The sequence below is a fragment of the Stenella coeruleoalba genome (genome assembly GCF_951394435.1).
Source record: "Stenella coeruleoalba genome assembly, chromosome: 9".
Taxonomy (NCBI): domain Eukaryota; kingdom Metazoa; phylum Chordata; class Mammalia; order Artiodactyla; family Delphinidae; genus Stenella; species Stenella coeruleoalba.
In genome coordinates this window covers 78,956,616-78,967,425 of record NC_137155.1, presented here as the reverse complement: position 1 = coordinate 78,967,425, position 10,810 = coordinate 78,956,616, and positions in this window count along the sequence as shown.

Sequence of the window (10,810 nt, the reverse complement as noted above, 5' to 3'; positions counted from 1 at the left end):
AGAGGTTAGGTAAAGCAAGAAGGTTAATTAGTGAGAGAGAGAGAGAGAGAGAGAGAGAGAGAGAGAGAGAGAGTAGATGCCAGATCATGGGAAATGTTTAAGTGATATCAGGAACTTGTTGTAATGACCAGAGTGATTACAGTGTTTTAAGGGCAGAATGGCATGGTCAGGCTTGTACTGTAGAAAGATCACTCTGGCTGCAGTACAGAGAATGGACTGGAAGTAAATTTGGAAGGACCGGGGTCAGGAAGGTCAGTGTGGATATTGTTAGGTAATCCACATGAGAGGTAATGGTAACTTGAACTAGGGTGATGACAAGGGGATAGAAGAGTACAGATTCCTGAAAATTTAAGTGTCAGAGTTGCAGGACTTGCAATATAAGACAAGGGTCCCTGGAATCTAAACTGAGTTATCAACGACGTGGATATCAATAGGAGTTCGTAGAAGTGGTTTCAGTAGAACTGAAATCACTATGAAGTAAAACAGTGTTAAGGGAAGTAACACAGTGAGAGAGCTGGAAGAGAAACAGTTTGTACACAGGGTAGGACTTTGAGGTTAAGATTTCGAGGTGGAGAATTGGCAGGTGATGATAAAGCCCAGGCTGTGGCATTGGGAGCGTGTGACTGAAGGTGAGGGATGTGAAGATCACTGGAGAGGCAGTAGGCACGGCACTGGATGAGATTCCCACACTAAAAAAGAAATTCTTTTTAAGTGAAAATTGAGGCTGTGATGAAAATCATGAATCAGGCATAAACGCTTCAGTGAATGAGAGGGAGTTACCAGGAAGTTAGGAGGTGACAGAGGGAAGGAGGCGTAGAGGCTAGCATAGACCAGATGACATCATGGTAAGTGAGCCAGCCTGTATTTCTCAGGAGAAACAAGCAGAGAAAACTTTCCTTCAGTAACATTCTTCCCTTGCGTGCCAGATCTCGTGGACAGAAGTTGATGAGCGCAGTAGCTGCTATTTCCTAGTTACATCTTGACACTTCAACCCCACCTAGCCTCTGCTCTCTCACAACTGTCTCATCCCCTCAAGTCCCAGATCTCCTGGTGTCCTACTCTAATGGCTTCCCCTTTTCTAACATTTACAGCTCCTTGGAAATGTGTGCAAGCAGGTGTCGCGTGTGTGTGTGTGTGTGTGTGTGTGTGTGTGTGTGTGTGTGTGTGTGTGTGTGTGTGTGTGTAGGGGAGGTGATGGTCATTCTACCTGTACAGTTTTTGTGTTTAGTGTTTGGCTCATAGAAATGATGATCCTTTGGGTCCAGGAGAGAAAAAAAATGAGTCATTGTCTGAGAGGTCAGCTAAGTGTACAAAATCAGTATTGTACTTAGACATAGAGATAGAGATATAGATAAACAGATAAGCTCTAAAGGTTGAGCGTGTGAGGAGTTAGAGAGTCACGAAGAGCAGTACTGAGAGGAGAGATGGTCATTCTCTACGTTGTTCTAGATCAGTTGCTGTGTTTGAGATTCTGGACTCTCAGGACTTCACTGGAGCCAGAATGAAATCATGTCTGCAGGAGTCACTCTTCCTGTTGATGGGGTATGGGAGAAATGAAAGTGGGATAGAAGGGAAAAAATAGTATTTATAGAAGCGATCGTCATGAGGGCTTCTTATTCCAACAGTAACTGCTGTAAAATAGGGAAAGCAGAGCCTTTTACATGTGTCCAGACTGTGAGATCACTGAGAGCAAAAAGTGTGTCTTATTGTCTTGTCTTTGCCTTTAGGGGTTTCTGCAATGTGATTATAATGTTTTGAGGTGTGAATTTACTTAGCATTTTCTGCTTGGGATTCAATGAGTTTTGAATCTAAATATTAATGTCCTTTAGCAGTTCTGTAAAATCTTTAGCCATCATCTCTTCAAATATCTCTGATATCCTTTTTGGAATTTGAATGGCTGCATATTCCTTTTCGTCTTACCCTCTACCTACTCTTGCTTTCACTTTCTGGATTTCTTTTCCCTGCAGACTTGATCATTCTCTCTTCAGCTATGCAAATCTGCCGTATAATCTTTTCACTGGGTTTCCTAACTTTAATGTTTGTGTTTTCAGTTTCTTAAAGTTCTCTTTTCTAAAAATTAAAGCCAGGACTACTTTCGATTAAAATGGAGTATCCAGCAGAAGGAATGTGGTCAATAATATTATAACTTTGTATAGGGGCAGATGGTTACTAGACTTATCGTGGTGATCATTTCATAATTCATGCAAATGTCAAATCACTGTGTAGTACGCTTGAAACTAACATAATATTGTATGTCAACTGTATTTCAATAACATTTTAAAAAGATAGAAATGGCAGGTAATATCATGAGCAAAAAGAGAACAAAAGGATAAATGTCAGATAATACAAAAGGAAAGAAGACTAGGAGAAACACAGTGAAGATGCTGGAAAAACTAAGAGACTGCCTGAAGAAAAAAACTGATAGACCAAAAAACATATAGAGGTAGAGGAACAGAAAGTTAAAAGAGGAAAAGAATTCAGAGGAAAGATGAGAAATGGAAATGCTGAGGAAGGAAAGGAATTGTAGTCAGTAAGTGTGTGTCCGTGGCTTTTGGATTAGTTGTGACAATGTTTATGCATGTCTCCAAACAACATGATTCCCAGCCTTTGGGGGAACTTACTGATTATCCATCCCCAGGGAATTTAAGTGTTTTTTCTTAGTAGCCTGGAACAAAATGGATAGGAAGTGAACAGTAACCTTCCGATGGGCAGTGAAACAAACTTTCAAAAATAATATTTGCTTAGAATTTTTTCTTTTTTATAGGATTTGAATTCCTTCTTAAAATTCTTTAAACTGATTTTTAAAAAAGAATCTTTTAAATAATATGTAATTTGAATAAATAAAGGAAAAAAAAATTTTTTCCTACTCTTTCATAGACTCTGCAAAAACAGGTATTGAGGACCCACTATGTTTGGATCCCTAAATAGGCAGGCCCCATAAGATTTTAGTCTGTGATACATAATTACATGTCAGACAAAAACATTCGATCCATTTATTTGAAAACAGAACATTTACAATCTGATTCTCTCATTTGTACAATGTACTTAAAAGTATTTTCAGATATACTCTAAGTTTGCAAATATGTAAAAATGTAATTACTTGGATGATTTCCCACAGACATTTGTTAGTTTTGAAGGGTTTAAAGTTTACTTCATTAAAAATGTATGAGGATGGTCCTCTCAAAAGAGACTTAGATTTACGATGGCAGCATTTCCACACGTCTAACTCCCGCTATGGACATTGCCATTAAAATGACCAATGGATTATTTAACCAAAAAGGAAGGAAAAGAAAGAAATAAACCCTTCATTAGTGCAGCTTACTATGGAATAGTGGGCTTCTCTGGTGGCGCAGTGGTTGAGAGTCTGCCTGCCGATGCAGGGGACGCGGGTTCGTGCCCCGGTCCGGGAAGATCCCACATGCCGCGGAGCGGCTGGGCCCGTGAGCCATGGCCGCTGAGCCTGCGCATCCAGAGCCTGTACTCTGCAACGGGAGAGGCCACAACAGTGAGAGGCCCGCATACCGCAAAAAAAAAAAAAAAGTAAAAAAATGAGCACAGTGCCTAGTACATAATAGTAGCTAATATGTATGGAGTACTCAGTGTTAATTCATATTAATTTGAGGATCTTCCACAAGTGATGAGAATTAAATAAAGAACAGATGAGTGACACTAGTGAACATTAATTACTTTTGTGTTTATCTTTTAATCTCATACTTTCCCAGAACAATTCCTTTCTTTTATTCAGAATCTTGTAATGTTCCTAATGAAAGTTGAACTTTCGTGATTAAGATTCAGAAACAGTAGTACATTTTCAAATATTTATGAAATGAAAAAAATAATTCTGTCACAGAATGGTCACTTAAATATAGTCACTTTAATTCTGCAGACAAGCCCAAAACCTCTATTTACTGGAGTGAATCTTATAACAATGAATTGTGACGGAAGTGGCAAGTGAGGTTTTTGAATACTAGAGTGTTTTCTTACTTCCAGCATTTTGAGTATTTATACTGTATATTTCACCTATTATCAATAAATGAAAAATTATCTGACACGTATTAATTAAACTCTCTTCATCTTCAGTATGTCTACAGGTAAGCAGATCTTTCTGTGGTTTGTGTCATTTTCACTACAAGATTAAGGCTTTAAATTTTAATATTTGGCACTAGTACATCTGTCAGAATTCATTTTAACTCATCCATAAACATGTCATTTGCATGTTGATTAACTGTCATAATCTCCTCTGTAACAATCTCAGATTGGAATTGCACATAAGTCACAACTGAACAGATTTCTATTAATTCCAAAACGTCATATGAAATAATTGTTGTTTTTCTGAAGAAAATCTGTAGCCAGTGTGCAAATTATACATTTTGTTTATATAGTGGACGTTTTAATTATGCATTTGTTTATACATAAAACTTGGATTTCCAAATCAAGGACTATAAATATAAAAAAGATCTAGCCAAACTAAGACGCAAACCTCATGCGATCAAATTCAACAGTTTGGCAGCGGGACGCGGTAAATGGATCCACCCTGGCAATCCGACGCAGTGCATTTCCTACTGTAAGGCAGGAGAGGGCGCTCTTCCCCACAGTATTTTGGTTTAATCCTCCAGGAGTAAATCAGGTGTGAGAAGCCAGCCCAGTCAGAGGAAACACCGCACAAGTTCAAGCAGCATCTTAGCGGAGTCCTACTGGAGACCTTGAGAAACTAAATTAGACCTATCACAGCTCCGGGCGGGAGGACCTTTCTCAGTTCTGTTGAGGTTCTCAAGAGATTCCAAATGGCTTTGGAGGAATACTGAAGTTACAGTGTCCACTCAGAACTAAAAAAAAGAGAGTTTCAACCCAGTAAGTGCATCCAAGTGCATTCCCAGCCAGCAATCTTAAGTGTTCTGGAGGCAACCTATACTAACTTGATGAATGCTTTCTGACTAGATTTCCCTAGGTAATTAGGGCAGCATTTACTCCTGAGTAGCGTTCTAGAAGGTGGAGGAATTCACAACTCTGAAAATGCAGTAGACATTGAATTTTGGATCCCTTCGTTCACATGTCCTTTAACAGTTTGAAATACAACATTAAAGTTCATGATCTCTGGAGGGTTGAAGCTTTGAACTATCTTTGCCCTTTAAAGAATGGTTCTGGCTCTATGTTTTGGGAACTCAACAGTTAGAATTCTCCCCCATTATTTTAATCCTCCTTTAAATTGCACTATGATTGTCATGAGCCTCATTTCTTAAAGTAGTATTGATAGCATGGAAACATTTATTTATTTTAGTTAACAATGAGAGGGAGATTCGCATACTCCCAGCCTTAAGAGTGAGTGACTATACCAATAACTTTCAGGTCTATTTTTAACTGAACTGTTACCTTTAATCCTGTCCTCTGAGTTAGTTTTATGTAACTCTACATTACAGGGGCTTTGAGATGCTCATCCTTTTATCCCAGTCACTGTTATTAATGCCCAAAGAACACTATGTTCTTGATTTTAGCAAATCAGTGGGCATTTCTTAGTTTCAGCAATAGGCTGAAAGTAAAAACAGGGTTGACACTTAATTGTGACAGGATGAGTTAAATAGTTCACATTAAATTTGTTCTCAGGAATAAATGAAAAAAAAATCTATAAACATAGGTTATCATGTTGAAATGATACGTCTTTCAGTAGGTTTCTAACATTCAGAAAATAATTGAAGGGTTATGTATGTTTTCAAAGAAAAGTAAGTAAAATGGAATGAAAAGGCATTTATTGGCAAATTGACCTCCAGCTAAAATCTTTAGCTAGGGAGGCAGTTTGCGCCCTAGAGGAAAAAGCAGGAAGGTGAGGAGCCCTGGGTCCTGGGTTTACCATTAATTAGCTGTATCACTGTGATGTTTATTTCCAATTCTGAGTCTCAGGCTACAGGGTTGTCAAATGTGCAGGATGGGGCATTGCAGGTGGAAAAGTCATCTGAGGAGTTAAAATTATTCACACTTATATGGTATTTATTAGAACAAATAAAAACATATATATATGTATCTATATTTATATAGGTATAAAGAAACTAATGCCTATATGAGAGATTAGATAGATACAGATACACACACGTGGCCAGTAAGGCAATATAGTGAAACAGGAAGTAACGGGTAAGAAAGGAAGGAGAAAAACAATTTGTGGGTAATATTGCTCTTCTATTTTTTCCTGGCAAAGTTACTTCCAAGTTACTTGAGTTAAAAGGAAAAAAAATTATGTAAGAATTATTTTCGTCCCATGGAAGTACGATTTGTTTCACTTCCAAATTGAATGAATTACTTCGACTTAACTACTTAAGTCAAAATCTCAAGGATATTTTTTTCCAGAAACTAATACATAAATTTTACAAAGCACTTTTCCCCAACATCTTTTCAAGTTTAAAAGGCTACAGCTTTGGGCCTCCCTGGTGGCTCAGTGGTTGAGAGTCCGCCTGCCGACGCAGGGAACGCGGGTTCGTGCCCCAGTCCAGGAAGATCCCACATGCCGTGGAGCGGCTGAGGCCGCAATAGTGAGAGGCCCGCGTAACCGCAAAAACAAAAAAGGCTACAGCTTTGCCTGCAGTCCTACACTTGTGCACATCTCCTAACAACTGACCCATTTATTTCCTGGGTCCAAGGCTATGTCTTATGGCCCCTCCCCTTCTCCCCCGCCCCCACCTCTTTCCCTGGCTCACTCCCCCGCCCTGACCATCTCTCCTTAGGCCCACACTGTTCTTTCCTCGAGGTCCCCTGATCCATGAGTCTCCTTTACCATCTTTCTTGATCTGTTTCTTAGTTTGTCTCTCTGCCTTTTCTATTTTTTTCTCTCCCGTTCCCTTTGTCTATCTCCTTTCTTGTTTCTTCACTGAGGACAATGTAAAATGGACCTATAGTTTAAAAATAAATGAATAAGATTGTGTTTCCTGTTCTAATTTCAAAATAAGGTAAATTGTTTCCACGTTTCTTTCATTTTTTATTTCTTTGCTGTACGCGGCCCTCTCACTGTTGTGGCCTCTCCCGTTGCGGAGCACAGGCTCCGGACGTGCAGGCTCAGCGGCCATGGCTCACGGGCCCAGCCGCTCCGCGGCATGTGGGATCTTCCCGGACCAGGGCACGAATCCGTGTCCCCTGCATCGGCAGGCGGACTCTCAACCACTGGGCCACCAGGGAAGCCCTCCATGTTTCTTTTAAAACAGCAATCAAACCACAGTAATTAAAAGAAGGCTCTGTGCAATGTGTGGGTGTGCACACGCACGTGAGTGTGTGAGCGTGCACACTGCACTTGTGTTGTTAATCGGATATCTGTTCAGGAGGGCAGTGCAGTCCTTCCGTTAAGACAACAATGCAGTGTCTCTGTTTGCTCTTCAGGACCCACACTCCACCCTCCTCTCCGCTGGTCACACCCCCTTGAGGCTAACCTGCCTGAACGAAGTCAACAGAGATCCTGGTCCCTCAAGTCAGGTTTAGCAAATGGGAATTCTGGGAGGATGCAGGAAGAAGGTCACTGCTCTGTGCCGGCTGACCCACTCTTTCTTTCTGAGTTTTGGTAATTTTACTTCCCACCATCTCTTTAGCTTGGGTTTCTGCCCTGTCCTTTCACTTCCCCTTTTAATTGGATTTTTGATAAATAAACCCTCCTCAAATTATCCTAGTTCAACTGTGTCATAGGTAGCCTGTTGGAAACCTGGTGGACACAGCAACCTTCACTCATGTATTCATTCATTTAGTAAATATTTTTTCAGTGCCCACTAAGTGTCAGGCTTGGCACTGAGCTTCAGGGATATAAGTAGTTGGCAAAAAACAGTCACAGCCTCTGACCTCATGGAGATGAAAATTTAGTTTGGACAGGTTTTTCCACCACTGTGGGTGGACGACATTGATTGAACTTACCTTTTTTTCATTCGATACTCGATAAAATCTAGCTCAAACTCAATGTAAATGTCACACTCCAAGCATTGTAAGCAGCTGCTTTATCTCCTTAGAATACTTCCTAATAGATGTTCTGCTGGAGTACATGAGGGAGCAGACACGAGCACACTAATTAGCTACCAGCATGGTCCACCAGTTGGAGTTGAAGTCTGCAGCAAAATTCCCTCTTGCTTGGGGGAGGTCAGTCTTTGGTTCTATTCAGACCTTCAACTGATTGGATGAGGCCCACCCAGTGTATGGAGGACAGTCTGCTTTACTCAAAGTTCACCAATCTACATGGAAATCTCGTCCAAAATCACCCTCACAGAAACATCACATTTAATATATCCTCCAAATGACAAACTACATCTTTACACCTGAATTAAATAATGAAATATTTCAGGTCAAATACATTTTGAAAATTTAAGAATTTAAGTACATATTACATGACTATGACGTGCATGGCTCTTTGCTTGATACTGGCCTTACACAGATGAATGACATAGACAGATTTCCCATATTCATAGAACTTAGTTTGATGGTAAAGTAAACATATTCATGAGATCATATGGGTTTTATATGCAACATGGAAAGAAACAATTGAAATTTTCTCCACTCAGTGTCACAGGTACACATTTATGAAACTGATTTCTTCTTTTATTCACAATGCTTATCCTATCACTGTTCCATCACCTTCCCTGACCTTTTTTAACAGACATATCTGCAAAGACCACAGCTGTGTTATCAGGACCTCAACACTGTCGCTCGTTAATTTGGATGAGTTACTGTAATGCTCAGAGCCTCTGTGTCTTCATTTCTAAAGTGAGTATGAAAATTTCTGTTGCCTCAATGGAATGGTAATGTGATTGACAGAGAGACACAAGGTTTTAGTGGCAAATGGAAAGGAAATTTACAGCAACGGGAAAAACAGAGAATAGTTACGGAAAGCAAGGGTTTACACAGTGAGGTTTCAGAGACCAGGATGGCTTCTCGTATTGCCCCACATTCCAATGAGATTATGCAGCTTCGGGTGTGCTGCCTGAGTGGAGTGAGGATCCTGCTAGCTGGGAGAAACTTGCTTTGCCATTTTCAAGAGTGTTTTAATACCCTATTACTGGTATCAGTCAGGCTGTCCTGGGGACTCTGGCTATATGCCTGCCTCCTGACTAGGTGCAAATAACTAGCACAAAACAAAATTAGCACCTTCCTGAGTGTTTACATGGAGGTGGGATGAAGCGAGGTTCTATTACCCATGATCAGGCTTCAGCAGGCCTGGGCTTCAAGCTCTAGGAGGGTCCCTACTGCAAACAACTAGCTCACAAAGATTCGATGTGGAAACGTTTAAAGCACCCGGCCCATCATGGGCACCCAATCAATTAAAAACTAGAATTCCGTGACATGAATAATATTGGTCATGTTATTATATTACTAAAACGACAAGAAAAGATAATATTCTATGAGCTGGGTTCTCTTTATTGCTAAAGTCACTCCTAACAGCAAGTTATTATTGTTATTGTTATCGTTATTTGTTATTCGGTATATTATTATTTAATATACTATACTTAGAGTATATTCGGATTTTTCATATTCCCAACCTCGTACATTTTACTATATCCCAAGTTTCCTAAAAAAGCAATACTTCATCTTTGAATGTAACTAATACTGGTGGTTACATAATATTTTATTCTTTATTTTTCTCAGGAACAACAGTGTGTATGCTTAAAGATGATTATTCAAATATTTAATTGGTTTTAGTCAGAATGAGCTTTCTCTTGATTTTCTTCATGTTAAGAATAGCAAACTATACTATTTTTTAATGCAAATCATATGTTTTAAAATGCCATTCAGTTGCCTTACATTACAAATGAAAACATGCAAAACTTGTGATTGTGTTTTTATATATACGGTTTTAATACTTTTTTAAAAATAAATTTATTTTATTTATTTTATTTTTTGGCTGCATGGGGTCTTCGTTACTGTGCGCGGGCTCTCTCTAGTTGTGGTGAGCGGGGGCCACTCTTCTTTGCAGTGCACGGGCTTCTCATTGCGGTGGCTTCTCTTGTTGCAGAGCACAGGCTCCAGGTGCACAGGCTTCAGTAGTTGTGGCTTGCAGGTTCCAGAGCGCAGTTCCAGTAGTTGTGGCACATGGGCCCAGCGGCTCCGTGGCATGTGGGATCCTCCCAGACCAGGGCTCAGAACCCGTGTCCTCTGCATTGGCAGGTGGACTCCCAACCTCTGTGCCACCAGGGAAGCCCAATACTTTCTTTATATAGGATGCCATATTTATGTTTTCCACAATCTAGATATAAAACCACTTTATATTCAACTCCAATTATTCTTACAACATGAAGAAACTGTTAATAGGGACTGCTGTCTGTCAGTAAAATTAAGAAATGATTAAAGTATAGAGTATGAATGCAAACTTCATCATGCCACACCACTCAAATAGCATGACACCTCACGCAAACACATACCATCATGTACACACACACACACCTGAAATACTCCGTTGACTTTATATATGTGTCGGGATAGAGTCAAAACCCTTTACCATGCCTATGAGGTCTTTCGTGATCTGGCTCCATCACTGCTCTTTAGCCCCACTGCATTCTGCAATTCCTTGGCACTCTCTGCTTTAGCCACAGCGACCTCCTTTCAGTCTCTCAACTGATCATACCCTCTCCTGCCACCATACCTTTAAGACATGGATGTTCTTCTACCTGGTGCATCCTCCCTTCCCCTGTTGAGTAGTTAACTTCTAAGAATTCTTCAGAACCTCTTTATAGAAGTCCTCTTTGACCTTCAGGCTTTCATAGAGTCTAAGCATCACATAGCTCACCATCAAATTTGTCTCCACTGCAATTTCACATTTGCTTGTGCAAGCACTTTCTGTGCCAGCTTCCCCATCCCCATT